The 19,362-nt window shown below is 38.8% G+C and overlaps 2 long non-coding RNA genes across 9 annotated transcripts in view; one reads left to right on the top strand and one right to left on the bottom strand.

The window, feature by feature from the left end:
• The window catches only part of LOC147754416 (uncharacterized), a 52,868-nt gene extending 42,863 nt beyond the window's left edge, over nucleotides 1-10,005 (top strand). The window contains exons 3-4 of one of the 8 annotated variants that reach the window (XR_015316761.1): nucleotides 6,978-7,066; nucleotides 8,513-10,005. This is a non-coding gene — a long non-coding RNA (uncharacterized LOC147754416). Of the gene's footprint in view, nucleotides 1-1,638; nucleotides 3,952-6,977; nucleotides 7,067-8,512 lie in introns of those variants that run through there. The other 7 variants (XR_015316770.1, XR_015316768.1, XR_015316767.1 and 4 more) reach the window with 7 other exon arrangements.
• Nucleotides 10,006-10,571: 566 nt separating this feature from the next.
• On the bottom strand, nucleotides 10,572-18,529 carry LOC147754415 (uncharacterized). The gene is made up of 4 exons (XR_015316776.1): nucleotides 18,118-18,529; nucleotides 17,507-17,707; nucleotides 15,569-15,793; nucleotides 10,572-11,088 (listed from the first exon to the last, which is right to left on the bottom strand). It is a non-coding gene; the product is annotated as an uncharacterized LOC147754415 (long non-coding RNA).
• Between the last annotated feature and the right edge of the window lie 833 nt (nucleotides 18,530-19,362).

Genomic DNA, 19,362 nt, shown 5'->3' with positions numbered 1-19,362 from the left:
AGTCCAGAGGGCTCGTTCAGTCGTTCATGGCGCTATTTTCATATTCTCAAAATACAGCGATTTTTTTTTTCTTTTCTGAAAATCATTATAAACACTAGCAATACACTACACCGATTCTTCATTGTCTTAAAGCAGTTCTAGTAAAGAGAGATGCTTTTGTATCTTTGATTCGACGGATCGATGCGGCGGACCAGACCCCAATTTGTTCCCATATGCTAGAGTGTGTCTTCGTCAGTTCAAAGATCCTCAACTCTATTCTAGGGTGTCTCACCACTGTATTTTAACTTCTGCATAAAATGAGCCCGTCTGCAAAAATTGTGCGCACTTTAGGATCGAAAAAGCTTCACTAACGATTTTTTATTTATTCCACGTATTAAAACAACTAACGAATTAGATTATGGCATTTATGGACAAGGGAGAACGTGCCTACGGCGGACGGGCGTCCATGATGGAAGGTTCCAGTCAACAATTTTCACATACATTCACAGTTGAGCATAACATTAATTTGAAACTAAAAAAACTAAGCCTCTAGATGGAAAGAAATGCAATTTTAAAGTTCAGATAGATGCGTCTTAACTGCCTGCTTGCTTATGTTTTAACTGTGGGCATAGGATTCACGTTTAAGTAATCTATAAGCCTGTTTTTACTTTGCTCCTATTGTTATGCGTTTGGCTTTATGACCGTTTTGGGAGTCATAGTTTGCTTGCGGGCCTCGTGGGTCTACAGGTTCGTTAACGAGTAATGTAGATTGCTGATCAGTTGGTGTTGTTTTTTTTACAGAGTGAGGGTCACGAGGTTAAGTGACGCGGCTAAGAGTGTTTCCGCTGCTGAAGTGGGCCGGGCCGTGCATGATTTTCTGATAGAAACAGAGCCTCTCGATTGCAATAAGGGAAATGATCTTAGATAGATATGTTTATGACAAGTGGTATTTGTTAATAATATGACACGTTTACATCTCGTAGTCGATGTTTATGTGTATCTAGCCATGTGTTCCAAGTTGGATATGTCTATGATTTCTGTGTTTGGAGTCCCACGGACTTGCGAGAAGGTGGTGATCTGGACAAAAAATTGTACCTGTGTTTACTATATTCCTGCAACGAGCTAAATACCCACTTTCGGGATTCCTATTGTATCTCACAGAACTGTCAACCTCAGTGAGACACGGTCACCTACTTGAGACACGTTTGTCTCACTATTTTGAGTATAAATATTCCAGTTAGGTCTTGGTTCATATCCGCTAGTATAGGCGTAGGATCCAATCCGCATGAACAGTTCAATGGTGATGATTGATTGCTATTTCAGTTTTCGTAAGGATAACTTATATGTGACAAAACTGTATATTACGTTGCACTTTGTTGAGTTATCGAAATGCGGAGGCATTAGATGTAAACGAATAAACGGTCTAAAATTTAACGGCATCTTCAAAAAACGAGTAGATTATACTTATCGGATTTTATTCATGATTGATAAGGTGGGGACAAAAGAATTGCCCATTTTGCACGATTCCCAGCCATTTTGTTAGGTTGTTAGATATGATACATGTTGGCTATTTTCTGTACAGCCATTAGCGTTCTAAAGTAATGATGCTTCATCAGCCAATGTACATTTCTTGCTTTCGTAACTGAAATCGACTTGCAGCTCGGCGGATACCTAACTACTAAACTCTTCAGGGAACGAGAGCAATGATCGAACCACGTCAGTGTCGGCATGGTAGAAAGATCAGTTCGGGTCTCGTGACTGTCAGCTTCCTCGAAGGCTCCGGTTCATAGGTTCGATTGCTATAAAAGGACTTGGTCTTTATATTCGGACAGAGACGATGTGTAGACCGTTCTAAGGTGCGAGACATAGTCTAGCAGGAATCATCACTGGTATTTTGACAATTTACATAGCATTTCCTAATGCTGTTCTAATCTAAACCTTAATTAAACATGCAATTTGCAGTAGTCAATGTAGGTATTATTTAATACCACTACCGCATAACAGCACGATTAACAATGCGTTTGCTTCTGGCAAGCCCAGGGTCTTGAGCGTGCGTTAAATGGCTCGAACACGAGTGGGGTCGTCTTATTTTTGCAGCGGGTATAGTTTTTCCAAAGTTGGCCATTGAGAATCAGAAACTTGCATCAACACAGTGGGGTACAGTTAACCAAAAAGACATACTATTTATACTAGCAAGTTCCTGACCTGGTTTGTGGTGATTACAACAATTTTAAGCGACAGCTTATCTTCTTGTTCTATTTACATTATTTTTTAGAGGCTTTAAAATTTAAATTGTTAGTCATCCATACATGCTACGAGACGGAAAAACGTCTTTGCAATTTGCGCAAATAGCCTCAATAGTTCGGATTTTTACGTGCGGTATTGCCGTTAGGCATAGTTTTATCAAGCGGCTGGCTCGCACTACGAAACGAAGTCTGCCTATGGGTTCGACTTTAGACCGCAACGTATCTCTAAGATTAGTAGGCAAATACGTTGCTCACTAAGCAAATGGTCTACCAAGTCTCAATTGGCCTCTTTAATCTTTAACAATCCATTGCGATTGCATTAAAACGACGTTCACGCTCTGGGATCGACACACTGTTTCGTTTTCATTCCATTGCCTATAAGTCCTGCATCGGTAAGTATGCTGGTACAGATTCTATACTATATTTGCTTTATATCGAAGTTCTTCAGGAAAACCACTTCTAATCCGGATCTGACCACACCGCGCAGCTAGACAACGTGTGTCAAGAGAACTGCGGACAAAAATAACATTCGGTCTTGAACGAGCTTGCTTAGTTCCGGCACCTCAGCCCAAGTATCTGCCAACGGCAGAGGTAGACTTGCGCACGAATCGTCGGTAGATATCATACATCATGGTACTTTTTTGTTGCAGCTATCCGCGAATCTCAATTAGGATGAACGCATCAGCGTTCACTTGGTCGAGAACCTTACCCATGATCGTTAGTGGAGTTTTTTTTTTTATAAGTAAATTAAAAATACAGCCCATATATACTTATAATCGTTAATCCAATGTCGAAACACCCATTTTGAGTCTATGCTATCATTGAATACATTCGCGTAGAATTTCGAAAAGTTACTATTATTTTTCTTGTAGTAGGATTGATTTTTCCTACTGTTGTTTTGTAAAAGCAACAATATGTGTATTCACTGCGTTGTTGACAAAGTACTAATGGTCGCTGCATTAGCATACTGTATTTAATTGTATTTATAATTCCTGGTTAAAGATTGATTGTCTAACTCTGTCTAGATAGAATACGTGACGGATCCTTCCTTAGCCTGTTTACATAGTACATGTATATATACATTAGCTTGTTGTGGGCTTATTCCGTCTCAAAGAAGACATGATGTAATAATCGCTCTCTGTTTCGCCTGACAATGCAGCAGTCCATTAAGCCGTCAAGATACGGTCCGAACTGTATACGAAATTGATACAATATCAAGCAACCAGCTGCAACAGGTTCCGTAAACAGCAGTGTAACCGCGCATTTCAGGCGGATTCTCCTTTTAATTCCTGTTGATGTTGCATCTTTATCCTATAAATGCTCGGTCACTGACGAAACGTGACGTCTGTGCCGTTTGTATAGCCACTGTCTCTGAGCTGGAATGAAGACCTAAGGAAAAGTCTATCTCCAAAATGCCGCCTATGGTTAACGACCGCGCCAACGCAATTGTTTGCGGATGGAAAGTACATCGTGTATGTCGTGCACTTGAAGTCACTGCAGGACTTTTATTTTGTGAATCGGACATCAGTACGCAGAGCGTATTTGGTTACGGCAAACAGTATTTTCACGCCAATGCATACCCCAATGTTTATGTATGCCTGTCCTTTGGTCCTGTAAGTATGAGCAGAAAAAAAAAAAAGCATAACAAAGCAACTTAGCAATTTGTCAAGAGCCGACGTTGACGTCTCATGCATAAATCATTTCGTGTACTTACTAACCATTGCGTCTTGTTTTTATTATAAATATCTATTGCAACGATTTGTAAAGAGACTATTTACGAGCCATCAGGTTTTGCAAATTAATAGTTAACTATCGTCTTCTTTTAGTTGTTAGCCATACGACGTTGTATTTACTTCAGTATAATAGCGACATATTCTACCTATTTGCTAATTTTCATTAGCTTAACCCGATCTAAACCTTAACCTTCGTCATCTCTGACGGCTGTCTTTTTCTTTCACATCAGGCCCTAAGCAAAATAAGCATTGCTGGTAGGTCCGCAACCCGAGAGCCTCTACGACCTTGTCGATAGTTTTATGTGAGGCATATTTCAACGCAAGGAGATAGCAGGGAACGATGAAGATTCGCGCCCTGCGTCAAGTTTGAATTTATACCGAATAGTTCCATAGAAAGGCTCGAAATTTCCAGCGGCTTTATCAACAACAATGATAAATGCTCGGGCAGCAGTAAATCATAACGTCAATCTGCATAAATGATAATTAGCGGGATTGTGGATTGTTTAACAATGGCGGACAATGCAATCTAATCTCTAGTCATCGGAACGAAGCATGACGTCGAGCGACAACAAATGCTAACTAACGTAACTGTGAAGGAACGAATGCTGATATTTAGGCTTGGCAGGCATTGGCTGACAGCGGCGCAAAGCATAACTATCTCTAAACTAGTCCTAAGATGCTTCTATACAATGACTATTACATTTATCAATATTGTGTAACATCTATATGGTGATGAATGGATAACGTGCTTTCCTACTAAACGTACGGGCACGTGATAGCGTTTGAAAGCGAGCAATGACATACGATTTCCTCCATGCGGGAAAGGGCCACTAGACAGAAACGATGCTGTACGGCGCTACCTGATCTAATTATCCGTACGCTTGTTCATCTTTTTAGTTTTTAGATGAAGCAGTACGAACTTGCTACGTTGTATTATACCTTCACTGGGTCAGAGTTTAGCGGGCATACAACTTACCGACACAGTTTTTAGACTCATCAAGCTCAGGCAGATGATTCATTTTGTCAGAGTTTCTTTTTTGTAGTAAGTTAGATGTACCATTCGGGTAGTGTTCTGCTAAATCATGTTCCCGTTTTACGTAAATAAATTCTAAACACCCAAGGTCGTACTAGTTTCTTTTCGAGACGCCGTAACCATAATTCAAAGGAGTACTGTACAAAATTCGCCATCGGGTGCCATATGTTGTTTGGTTATTTTTATATATTTTTGTGTATTGGTGAGTTTATTAAAAATTTATTAGTATAAAAAGTATATTTAATTTCCAAATTAGATCTATTTGCCTATGCCTTAAAGCGCAAAGCAAAAATGTCTATATAACTCCTACTAATAAGGTATTCCGTTTACGCGGAAGCCATTCATATGTATAACACGATAGCAAAAAAAAACTAGCTTTCGAACATTTATATACATAAATATACCAGATAACTTGAACGGAGTAAACCCTAATCGTGCATATGGCTGTATCGGGGCATCAGATAATTTTGGCACAATCCAGCTTGAATTGGATCGACACTTTGCTTAAGCGATTTTTTTATTTACCAGATCGGAAACTTCGAAAAGTTTCAATTTCGCCCTCGGACCGAACGCTCCCAGAAATTAGGATATCCTCAGAAAGGTTTGCGTTCAATTTCTGCTTAAGGTTATCAAGGTGGGCGGCGGAAATCGTAGCTAGTATCGGAAAGAGTACATGATTGTTTTTTTTTGATTGCTGTTTTTCCATAGTTCACACCGCAGGCAGTGGCAGTATCGGCAGTAATATTATTGTATTGTCATGTTGACTTACTAATCTTTAATGGGCCGGTTGCTGCTTAGGGTGTGATTGACCCAGACAATGCTCAAGCTTAATTAGGTTGCGAACGTTTCAAGCAAACCAATGTCTACATAATACATGCGTATGTGGCTGAGACATCGGCGTAATCCTTAGCACAGTTACACAACTAGATAAAAGCTATTATAATGTGTTTATGTTGAGTTACCTCCTGAAACTATCTTTGCATCTAGTATCAAAAAAGATAATCATATCTGTGTTTTTTTTTTGTATCCGCAGGCCCATAGATTGCTAGGATACATTCGCTTATACAGGATGAGGAAAAGATACGAAGTAGAAAGAACTCGAACATAAAACTGGAAAATGTTAAGTTTACAGCTGAAGCACTATTTATATCAACTGGAAATCGATTTTCCTTCCCAACAGGAAGGCCACTTTGTCTAATCTATAGACTTACGTTTTTCTGTACCTTGAGCATTCTTTTGCCCCACGCTTTACAAACTTATACCGCTAATCATGAATCCAATGACCAATCATCCTCTGAATTATGATAAGTATTCATAACGCGATTTATCTATAACTTCAGCAATACACAACTTCCGGGCAGATACAGTACATAAAAGTAAAAAAGGAACGTAGGCTAATAATACACGAGCCCTCCATTTGTATTAATGGTAAACACCGAAGCATTTAACGCCATTACGTGCTGACCACCGAGGCGTCGAAACGCGGCTGAGTGTCCACTGCTGCGCGAGGGATTTCAACACTGGCTTTTCCTATACTTCTCCCTGTTTTTTCCTATTCCTGCTTTCCCACGTGCAGAATGTAAAAGCAATTTCTAGATTAAAATAACTTGTTTTGCGTACCGTTTACATATTAATCATCATTCGCCATCAGTGTCAGCGCCGCCACCGACGTTGATATTAGCTGTAGGAAGTTAAATGCTGAAAACGCTGACCATCTGCTTTTTGACTAGAACGGCCAGTAGTAGTAGATCGAAAACACATCGGTGTCAATCATGGTTACCGGTATTAAGGGCGCTTGTTATACTGTCTCGAAATAACCATAGAGGCATTGGCGCACGTACGTACTTCTTCACTAGCATTAGCGCTATAGTAAAATAGGAACATGCAATTATCGAAACCTATTATGGAATAGGACCTAACTTGCGACATGGGAGACGATGGGGTCATAATTGTGTGATACTTTATTGTCGTTATGTATTTATACAGGTGCTGCTAAGATAGCTGTGTTTGTGGGAGCACAGAATAGAAGAACTAATTTTTATGGACGAGCTCAGGCAACATCACACGTCGAAATGGTAGGCTTGTGAATACTGCTACGTATCTATGGGCTGGTAGAACTGTAGACAGCAAGAGAGAGGGTGTATTTGTTCGAATGTGTATAGTAGAATTGTGTGTTCTATTTTATAAGCGAATTTTACGTTGCTGGTTGTATTGTAGGTAAAATCAAGCACTAGGTAAAAAACACAGGAACAACGTTAGACTAGACCAGTCTTAAACCTAGTTTTCACTTGAAAACTTTTAATAGAAATATACTGTGGGATACCGTTTGCCTTATCGGTTGACCGAGAGGTAACGTATGAAATTGTCCACCGTTGAAAGAAATGCCACTACGCTAAGCTAACAAACTCAATCGACGGTTAAAAATTTCTACGTTACACAAAAGCACGTTTCATACACTCAAACTTCTCTCGTACCCGTACATCTTTCGTGCAGGAACATTTTCGATTGCACTATTCATTGTAGTAAGGGTGCGGTTGTAAAAATAAAATTGACATGATTTTTTTTTACAGTTGTTAGAGGTGATTTATTATATCATACACCTTCTGCTTGTAATGGTATTGCAGTTTTTTCTGCCGATCGATTTCTGTTCGTTAAAGCCACGCCCGGTGCCCCTAAAAAGAACCGTTAGTGTTGACTCCTGGGTACAAAAACTCCCATTTCAGCTTCAGAGTCCATTGCCCAGGTAGAAGCCTGTTCGAAAAAAACTTTCTGTCGTTAGCAATTTACAAGTGTAGTATAATACGCAACGCTATCATTTTGGTGAAGCTGCATTTCTGGGTTGACTTGGTTTCTTTGCCAATCTAAACATAGAACGTAATTATTAGGCATCATGGCCCTCTTTGACTCACTCCTTCGGGTTTGTTTGCAAGTAAAATTATGTGAGGTAGCTACTGTAATTTTCCCCCTGATATTGTTCAGGCAAGATCGAAAAGCAGTCTAGCTCCATTTTGCATTAGGAAATCGTCCTGACTGCCGTCCGTAAGTGTTCATTTTCGTCACAACGGGTAGACGCCGAGCAGTTGCGTTCAACCCGTATGGTTATTACTGTCATCGTGAAGATGCAGTAGTAAGATATTTATAGACCGTAGAGACATTTCGTCTTATGCTGGAAGGGATCAGCCTTCTGAAGCACTGTGAAGTAACAGTTCCAGGCATAAACCTCAAAAATGTATCAGAATTATTGTTATTATTATTATTATCGTACTATTTACCTATACTATATCCACGATGGTTTCCATCGCGTTATAAGCAATGACCTTATTTTCAATTGACGTTTAAGCCCGTATATGAGATCACTATAGAACCTTTGTGAAGAACCACTCGAAATTACCCGTTTCAAAGTCAAAACCGGAACGTACCGGCAGCTTTGCCATCAAATGAGGAGAGGTTTTCACAGAACGCTTCCAAAATTCCATTTTTATTTCCTATTAAACATTTACCCTTTTGATCTTGTCCTTAAGCTTACTTGTCTCGTGGGAGCCCTCGGTGCCGAGACGCTTTAGAGGACTTTATGCAGCTCTACCCGCATGTATTTGAATCAGCGTTGCTTGGTCAAAGTGAAGTATTCTGTTGCGAAGATTCTTGCTATTGAAAATGCAATTATGTCAGTACGCTGCGGTAACCACAGCGACACAGGGAATCAATACTTGCGAGATTAGTCCCTGCCGAGGCATAGGTCATCATCAAACAAGAGCGACTCGTAAGTTAATACTATGTCATTGTATGTCTGTAATAAAACGCATATGAGGTAAGCCAAATAAACGCCTTCTAAAGTATTACTGTAAATCGATAATGTAGCATTTAGACAAAATAACTGTTTTACGAGATAACAAAACGAACGCAAGCCCTCGGAAAGGACTAACGAAAACATAGAAACTCGTTTGAAGCAATTTTCAAGGTCTTGGTTTTACGAATTCGTTTTAGTCAATGATAAAGCCCCATTTTGACGTTCGAAGCATGCGAGACGTCTATAATCCGAATTGAAGTTATACAGTTTCAATTACAGTACCGTGCCTCTGCTCGCCTTGTGTTTAAAAGTCGTCTTAAGACTTTCTTGTTACTAGTCGTTTCGTGGTCGGAGTTTTGTTGGTCAACCCGACATAACATTTTTACTATTAAACAACGCAAAGCTAATACCCGATAAAGATGGATGATAGCACTTGTTTTCACGGCAACAACGGTTTCACTAATAAAAACGCACTATGTAAATGTAGGATTTTATTTATCGACAGTATTAGATACATGGTTAGTGCACATTTAGTTAACACTCATGGGCTCAGATCGTCTGAGATCCTATTTGAGAGCTGAAACAATATTAACTGCCCTTCTTGCAGAGCAATGTTTATAAGAATGTGCATTGCTTGTTATTTGAAGAGATTTAAAGGGTAGTGTAATAACGACATGATGTTCTGTATTGAGTTCAAGGTCTATAGACCTTGATTTCTACGAGCAGTAACCTCTGTATAGACTTAGAGCATGGTACACAAAACCCGGTTCATTCCATTAAAAACTAAGTAATAATATAGCTCTCGGCCTTCAGCCTATGCTCCGGTCTGATTAGGCCCTAACGTCCCAGATCTAAGTAAGTCGTTGTGATGATTTAGGCGTTACTAGGTTTATATCATAATCCAGTCTTGCACAAATTTATTGCATGCTCGAATTCCTACATCTGTACAAAACATTTTTACAATAAACCTTCCAATAATAAAATATTTCTATGTGAGTAAAAAGAGAATGAAGTGAAGCCGAAGGCACATATGGAGGTTGCGTGGTTACAAAGTTAAGCCCGCATCACACAGGTTTCATAGTGGGACCCAGAAAAGCTTCCGAACAACAAGTTGTTAGACATTTTAGGTCTAGGATTGTACCTAGAAGTAGCTAAAGATTCGACGGAGCCCTAACAAGACTAATAATGTTCTAAACCGTTCTTTGAACAATCTATTTGAATAAATATTAGGACGGAAAATTCTGTGTTTTTAATTCTAGTAACGGTAAAGGTAACTTTGTTACTGAGTCCTTAGCTCGTCCCCGAACATGTTCTCCGACCGAAGTTTAGCTGAGTCGATCTGATCTTCGTTTAGTTGTTGTATTTGTAGCTTGCTTTTTGGAAACATGCTTTGATCATAGCGAAATCTTTTTAAAAAATGTAAAAATTGTTCAATTTTTTTAAAATTTTGCAGTTCCGACGTACGTATTATCAACTGCATTACCAGGAAAAAGACAAATCGAATTCGACAAAGGGCCAACATCACTTGAACCATCACGAAAGCCTACCAATCGATCGGCCCAATTTACTATTTTGACAAATGTGAAGCTCGAATTTACGGTTTCAACTACTGTAAAATGTCACCTATTTTTTTTCAGATTTGGCACGTAAAATCACACATTTTACGAAAACACGGAGAAGCAATGTATCAAGCTCTTCTGGTGTATGCTATACCCGGTGTAGGCTAAAAATAAGATCGGCATACGATTTCTAAGCAGCACGATCCATAATAGAAGTGCGCATGGGGCCAGCCACCGACTGGCGATGACGGAACTTCGTAGACGCTTCATAAAAATTGGAAACTATCCAAAATCGAAGCCACTAATTGACAGTATGTAGCGTATAATAAGATCTTCAAACAAAACCTAACGATAACGAACTAGTCTTTACAATTATTGAACTTCATCCATCCATCCATCCATCCATCTAAAGCATGTATCGTATCGGTTTACTCAAATAAGCATATTAATAACTGACAGCATCTATAGTTAAGCATAAAAGTGAGGAATAGTTGTTTATTCGAAGTATATCTGCTCAGCCATTCCTACGAAACGCGATTTTCTTTTTCGCTTTTGCTGACCGACCCTGGGTAAGGTTTCCTATCAGGTGACACTGATCCCAGGGGCCTGTTCGCCGGCCAAAGTTGACCCATAGGTCGATGACATTGAAAGCACTGATTTGAAAGTTCAGTGTTATCGATGATCGGTGAATAAGCAATACATCCAAATTATCCACTCAGATTCAACAATCAGACTCCGCGATTTTATGACACTGCAACATGCGACACGGATGCAAGAGGGTTCGGAATAATATTTTTACGACGCTATTGTGGATTCAAAGTCGAGAAGAGATTATTTGTATACCAGAGGGCGCTCATTTAATATTTACCGTTCTAGTTATCTGAAGTATAGATGTTGATTTACAAATGATTTATGCACACTTTTGAAGTGTGCCGTGAGAATACGGCTGCTTTTCTCTGATCTTCGATTTATTTTTGCCTATGCTGGTTTTCTCTAGCTGCTAGTGCACGAAATGCTACAGCAAGTCTATCACATAGAACGCGTCAGCTTAAAATTTTTATCACTTAACCTTAGTAGAACTTATCGAATATTCTATAATTTGTCTAATGGACAAATTGTCAAACTCATACTTCCACGGGGCAGAAATGTTAACATCGGACTCTTAAGTGAGCAAGGCATTTCTCTACGAAAAGCATCTTCTTCTATGCAGAAAATGTCTGGTGTGAATTATCGCTCTATTTGCCGAATGTTTATAACAAGAAGCCTGCTATAAAAACTTTCGTAGTTTCACATATACACCAATTTAGATAGTGTTCTTTGTGTACGGTTCCATGGTTCGTATAAGTACAACCCTTTACAAGCCAACAACATCCGTAACGAACGAAAGTAATTCTTTGAAGGAGTATTTCAAGAAACGAAATATGACGCGATACGATATTGTACTGGGGCAGACGAGCAGTAGCGGTGTCTTTAATACATAGATGATCCATTTTCATTTCGTGTTCGAAATTGACTTTTACTATATACAGGCAGGCAGGCAGGCCCTTTGCATTGTACCTCTATACAATCAAATTTACATGTATTAGACTATGTATCTAAATCTTCTGCTCTCGTTGACGCCAACTTTGGTGATCAAAGTGTATCTATGTAATTATAGTCTAGTAACTATAACGCACATGGTCTTATTCACAAATTTCTCTTCATTAGCCCAGCGTTCGCTTGGTGGGCAAATTCGAGTTAACTAGTGACATAGTGTTCGATGCATCCCAAACGCTATCCAAGAGGAAAATAGAACAGCCGATTCTTTGCATTCTGGGACATAGCGTAAGAGAAGCCACTGATGTTATTCTTTCTGACTTCTAGCGCCAGAAATGTGGGATATTTTGAACCTTCACGCTTGTGCTAAGACTTGATAGACTCCCTTTACTTTTACCTATGCCACAAAAATTCGAATGTCAGACCTTGAATGTTTTGTTGCCAGACGCCGCTGACTCTGTCGGCTCCTTTACGTACGGTCCGAATGAGAAAATGTGTATCAATGTTTGAAGATGGTGTAGACATCTGTCGTTCAAAGCCTGTAGCATTAGCGAAGCCATTGCTTCTACCAAAGCAACTTAGGCACTGAGGGCTTGATTCAAGCCGGCCCCTGTTTGTGTTCACTTAACGCAAGGTTTTCATCAAAAACAACTTCAATCAACGTCCTCAATTTGCATAAGAAGCATTTGCGTTGGCTGTGGAGTCGATAGCCTGCGAGCTACGTGGCCGAAGTTCTAAATAGGCTTTTTTTTGCGCCTGTTCATAGAACGTTAGTTTACAATTAGATTAAACTTTTCTACGCGTTCAATGACTGTGGCTGCGTTGCAGTCTAGGAGAGGTTTATAGCTGAAGAAGCTCATCGACATCTATGATTTTTTGGTCTTTTTGATCAGCGAGAGCGGTGAGGTGCTTTTGTTAACAATGTCGAAAAGCTATGGTCTACCTAAAAAGTGAGGTGTATTCGCTTGATTTAAACGTTCGCCAATGTTTTCCTTGAAAACTCATTATTGTCATTGTTTTTCTGCGTCTGCCAGATGCGCGGCGTGGGTTTTTGCCGTGTATGATATGGAAGCATCACCGCCGTGGCAATAATGCGTTCATTCATCGAGATCATCCAATGAATTTTTCTATATTGGGACATACTTTCACAGGGAAAGTGTAAGATTTGTAGTCCTTATAATTGTGATTGAGCTAATAGATAGAAGAGCTCTATTAATTAGTTCGCGTATTTGCTTAGAATCAGCTCTAGAGGTTGCAGCTACTAGACTATAGTTGAGATTTGACGTTAAATCGAAGATGTACTATGATCATTCTTGTAGGTTCTTTGTTACAGTGTTCGACCAAACACGTACACAGTGGTCCGTATCGAATATGTGAGTTTATTTGTACGTATGTACCACGAATATACAATCTCTCTATTTAGGATTATGTAAAATTAACATATACCTTAGCATTATTGAAGGGTACAAACATTAGTTATCAGTTAGCAACTTTCCCTGCATGATTCTTTCTAATGTTAATTCGAGTTAGACAATTTTTCCTTTTGGAAAAATTCGGAAGTAATGTGTACAAAGTTGTTTAGGAGATAGGCGTCATAGTCGTCTTCTATTACAGATAACAAGTTTTACTAATATATTGGTAAACTTTTATTGAATTCCCTTCTACTAGACTCGTGTTGCACGATGGCTCTCGATAAAGAAGAGTTGGGCTAACTTATTAACGGGTGACTACTGACAGAACACAGACTCTCTTTTTGAAACTATCAGCCTTAGTACTTCCGTCAAAATGTTCGTCATCGTAAGGTAATGGTGATCAATTACATACAATTACAGTACATATATATCTTACTATACATTACGGTCGTGGTGTAGTCTTATCTTGTTATCGGTTATATTATATGATATGATGTCGGTCTCAAATTCAATTACGGTTACATCTTCTTTGTTGAGCTTCTTTATACTAATTATGTTACAATCGTCTTATACCAAAATAGTCTTATTTTAACTAATCAGTTTGACAATAGGGTGCATTTTCAGAGAGGCTATTTTAGGAGGTTTTGAATTGTATGTTCTTGACACCCCTTTGCCGGGGGTGATTTGTTCTTTATATCGTATAGATTTTTAAGCGTTTTTTATATATTTTTTTTTAATTGATAGCCGGAAATTTAGTTAGGAGTCTATATAGGGATATCTTTTGTGCTGTTGGATGGTAGTCCTTGACGTATAGAGTAATGTCCATAAATATTAATCTGCGCATTAAAAATTCCTGGGGGCAGGGGCAGAATTAACATAATGTTGTATGCAAAAGTTGTTTTTTCCTATTTCAATCTATAAATATTAAGAAAAGGAAAGCAAATGGCAATATATAAGCGTATGTTTAAAATTTCAACTTCTGCGAAGAAGAACGAAAAGCAAACGATTTTCGCCTCTCTATCACCCCCCCCCCCCCCAACCAATAATTGAGTACGTTTTAAGTGCGTTTCTTTAAGAATTTCTTATGCATGTAAACCATAAAGTTGTAGCGTCTGAATATTTTAGTATGATTTTTTCTTGGACTTATTTTTTAGTGCAAAACGACGATAGACTGAAAAACAAATGCGTTAAATAAAATTTTCAGTTTCTGATATCAATTAGTGAGTTTCGACAAATTTCGATGGTTTTAACTAAACTATATTAGCTTGAATATGTATTTCACTTTGCAAACGGCGAAAAAGCCATTATTGCATTAACTTGTGATTCTTTAAATAAATTTGTAATAAATATCAATTGGAAGTTGCAAAACCTGATGTGGGCTAGAATGCGGTTACAAATTTTTGTTTCAAAGATTTTCAACTTAAACACCAAATATCTATTATCGTTGCTTCAATCAAAACAGATCGCTTTTTACAGTTTTTTTTTTCTTCCAATGAATAGATTTCGAAAAAAGTATGTAAAATTTTCACAGCAAAAATGGCTTTTTTCTATTTGCATCTATACTACAGAAAGGGTGAACATACCTTCCGAGCTACTTCTTAGCCCACTATTGAAAAAAACTTATAAGGAATATCAAATTATAATTTGTAACGGTTAACGAGACGAACTTCCTGGTAGAGCAAATTTCACTTCAGATATAATACATTTTTTAGAATGAAAACAAGACAAAGTATAGAATATGTAGTTTTAGGCAACATAGAGTACTCCTAACGTATCTTTTTTACATCAGCCGAGAGTTCCGATGAACTAAAGGAAAATACAATATGTTTTTGTATTTTGTAAGTATTCCATAAGTATGTGAGTAATCTTTTCGGGTAGAAATTTGTTTGCTGCGTAAGTTCTACGTAGCGGCAGAAGCGGGGGGGTATCAATTGGAATGTAATACGTGTTCTTAAACGTACGTTTCAATTTTTGGGTGTAATATAGTGCTAAAAAGACAAAAAATCAGTATAGCAGTCTATTTAAAAAACCGTTTTTCTTGTACCAAACGATAGATATCGATGAACTGAGTAAAAATGCAATATATGTTCTTATACCAAAAGGTGATACTTGAAGATGGATAGGGCCAAAAAAAAGAATATCGTATTCCTTATTTTTATGTGGTAAAAATGCGTTCTTTTTGAACCAGAAGCTTTGCTTAACACATCCCTGGAATAGAGTTAATAAGTCATATGCGTTTGTTATCTCTCATACGGTAAAAACGCGTTTTAAATGCATTTTCACCTTTTGGGATGTCCCAGGAACAGGGTCAATACGCCAGCTGACGTTATCTGTTGTAACAACAAATGAATGTTGGCCAGCAGTAGACTTGACTAACGAATGTCGGTGAGACGTCGCCTGACAGCCGACTCTATTAGGGTAGGTCGTTTTTATGTACGCTCCATAAACAATGGCAATTAACGTAAGTCGTTGAGGCGTCCACGAGCCGCTGACCTATTCACATACGTCCTAGAAAGCAAGTTAATTCAGCCAACATTCGAAGGTTTCCTTTTACAGATTTATAACAAATGACAAACTATTAAAACTACCACCAATGAGAGAGATAGTATTTAGAGTTATTTACTCCATACTTATTTCTACTTTACTTATACATTGAATTTCAAGAGCGAATATATCAGCTCTATGATAATCTCAATTATCTGCAACAGACTGAGAAACATAGAATTCTAGTTGGCAGTTTTAACTTTTCTACAATTAACCAGAATTTCTTTTGTCTGTCGATTTCAAGCGAACATTGTATAGAATAAATTTGCCCTACATTTTATACCCCGAATGATTTTTCTGCTGGTCGATCAACCTACAAATCAACTGAATGATGACGATCATCTGCATGATTTGAGATCATCAGACGGAAAAAGCCTATAACTCATGTACAAGTCCTACCAATGATATACGCTGCATAACCGATATGATTAAATAAAATTAGCTAACCGTACTTGAGATCATCTTTTATGGAGTAATATTGAAGTTATCACGGCCGTCGACATTGTTATCAGTACTTTTTTTGTTTGTCAATGTAATGATCTCTCCACTTAAGTTAAGTTCCTTTTCTCGATAAAGAATGTATCGTTTTGTCAGCATATGTTAGCCGAAACGTCAAAACGGTAGCGCACTTCACTGTAACAGAGTGTCGGAACCTGGGAATTGTGGTATACTTTCAAGCAGCAGAACTTCTCATACTGAGCCGGTCGATATGTACAGACTCATCGCAAACTCTCCGTATGTTTCACGCATCTACAAAGCTAGTTTTTTGTTCACGTCAGAACTCATACATCACAGATAGCGCTTCGACAGCACTACTTAATTGGGTATTTGCAAATGTCAGCCATCGAGTTTTCTAAACAATCGGATTTTCCCTAACGTGCTCGCATCAAATCTTCACTTTCTACTTCAGATAATACATTTATGTTCACTATAATATTCATCTGAATGTACAGCTTTCAGTTGACCGCACGTAACAAGTCGGAGATATCAAAGTGTAAACATTGCTCGAAGAACTTGCTTATGACTGGAAAACAACAATAACTGTATACAGTTATTGGTAATTAAATTACTTAATAGGTCGTATTGTACAAATGCCTTATCATGGGCAGGCCATGTTTCTAGACCACGATGACATCGAAGGATCCTTGTAAATGGCAGTATGCACACACTTACATGTTATTATCTGCATATACCAGCAGCAGCAGCAGCAGCAGCATATCATACACAGCTACATTGAAAGTTTGTGTAATTTCCAGCCTTCACCGCAAGAACAGTTCGAATCAGCAATGGTAGCCGTTTCGTACCGCCTGACCGTCGCCGTAGTAACAGCAGACTTGATTTTGTATATCAACTGCGGATCTGCCAAGTATACTCGGCAGCCTACCTAAACGCCTCAACATCCCATTCAGCACTCAGATATGGGACAGCTGGCGTATGGGAAAAGCTTATTTATGTTACGATAGTACGATGCAAAACACGCCTGGCAGAGTTGCCCTGAGCTAGTATATATATATATATAGTAAAGGCTGGGCAGGGAGACAGGATGAAAAAGAAAAGGAACACTTGACTGCCGTTAGACTGCACCGTAATATTTCGTCTAACGATCCGGCACAACATCGTTTGTGATCAAAATGCATCTGATCCGATACGAAGCTAAGTCGCTGACTTCAGTAATACCTCGACACAGACGCATCAAATATCCATTCGGTAGAATGTGAACGTGTCGAATGGATAGACGTCCCATAAGATAGCGAGTTCCCGTTAACTTCAAACCAATATATCTTCCTCACTCGCACTAACCCAAAGGGGAACGTGTTATTGCGTGTTTCGAGCTCGGCATGACACTAAATCGATTGCAAGGTACATCTGAAATCGCTACTGCAAGAAAATTCGAAGTCATGCTGAGTTAACAAATAACATTTAAGAATAGCTTATTCCCGCAGCTTTCGCATTCACTCGTAAAGCGGCCGCTATAAATAGTGCAAAACCTATTTCAACACCGACGATTTGCATATATGAAACATCTCGCCTTCGCCATAGACTATGCTCATTTAACTAAACAGAGGTTGAAGAGACATGAGCGCCTGCGTCATTATTATTAGGGCTTCCGTATTTTCCCAAAAGAGATTATTTCCAAAAATGAGCAAACTCGATCGGTTCTTGTCAGGTTACTGTGTCCGAGCAAAGGACCTGGCCTTCGATAGATGAAGCCTTAAAACTGTGAACTGAAACGGCCAAACAGTATATGCATAAAGTTTAAGGCATATTTAATCAAGGTTTGAACTTACCCTGTAGTATCTCGACATATGATATTTTTTCGTTATTTATGGATGTAAATATTTGTCAATATAGAATCGCATATGGTCGCTTTCACACATAAACGATGTTGTCAACGTTCCCGGCTTAACATTTCATGAAATATGCACGCCTAAAAAGCAAGCTTACACGAAACCTAAGCATTCGTTTAAGGGACCTGTCAAGCGTAACCGAAATGCGCAAAATGGATCAGAAAATGTGTATGTCTGACGATGCAGCCGGTCCACCCAAAAATGGCTTGTATTCCGAAAATCGCCCTAAGTCACCCATAATTATATGCAGCTATCGGCGTGGCGCGCACTTCGAAAAAGCCAAGAGTATTTGATTCACCGAGGCTTATACAAGAATTAAGCGCAGTTAATAACTAATTAGAGAGCCCTCACCCATTACATATCTAGGGCATGTATAACTAACATAGGCAATAGAAAACATTCCAACATATACTAATTGCGGCAGATATGTACCGCATAAAAGCTGCACGGATATGGCTCAAGTACCGTCAAACGTAGATGATACCGTGTTTTACTAATTCTCCAAACGGAGTAAAAATTAGACGTATTACTATCAAAAAATATTAACGAACTATACGACCTTGATCAGGCTGCTCTAGTTCACTGTGATTAAACTCCAAGCAAAAACATCGTTTCCGCTTTAAGTGGCGCAACTTTGCCGGCAGCGTCTGCATTGTTCATCAGTTTTACAACATTAGGCCAATAGGAAACTGGCCAAAGGCAAAGCGCCTTTTGGCTTGAACAGAGGTAACCCGAAGCGTAGGCTATTCTGGAGACGCAATACAACTGCAACAACGTAAAAGTTTGAAGTATGACCGCGGACAAAAGGATTTCAGATATAAGATGAGCGTATTTTTACGTTTCCTTGTGGCATTCATTTTGATAGGGCCCAGTGTGAAATGACCATTGAGATGTAATATTCGCCCTCATTGGTTAACTGTTAAAATTTAACTAACGCGACTTTTGTAATTCGTCGTTGATGAAGCGTCGACGAGGAAATTGTTTATTCCGCACTGTTCAATCTGCTAAGTACACGATGGAAATCCACAAATCGTTTAGATTAATGTCTAGATTGTTCGATTGGTAAAATCCTCAGATTATTGCTTTCGACTCCTAGTGTTTGGTGTTCTAGCGGCAGCATGCTCCTATTCGATACTTCTGGATGAATTCGATCTAAAAGGCTATCCTTTCTAGACATGCGACAAA

The sequence above is a fragment of the Varroa destructor genome, unplaced genomic scaffold (assembly GCF_002443255.2).
Source record: "Varroa destructor unplaced genomic scaffold, Vdes_3.0 BEIS01000007.1, whole genome shotgun sequence".
In the NCBI taxonomy this organism is placed as follows: domain Eukaryota; kingdom Metazoa; phylum Arthropoda; class Arachnida; order Mesostigmata; family Varroidae; genus Varroa; species Varroa destructor.
Note: the sequence above shows the minus strand (reverse complement) of the source record. Positions and strands in the feature narration are given on the sequence as shown.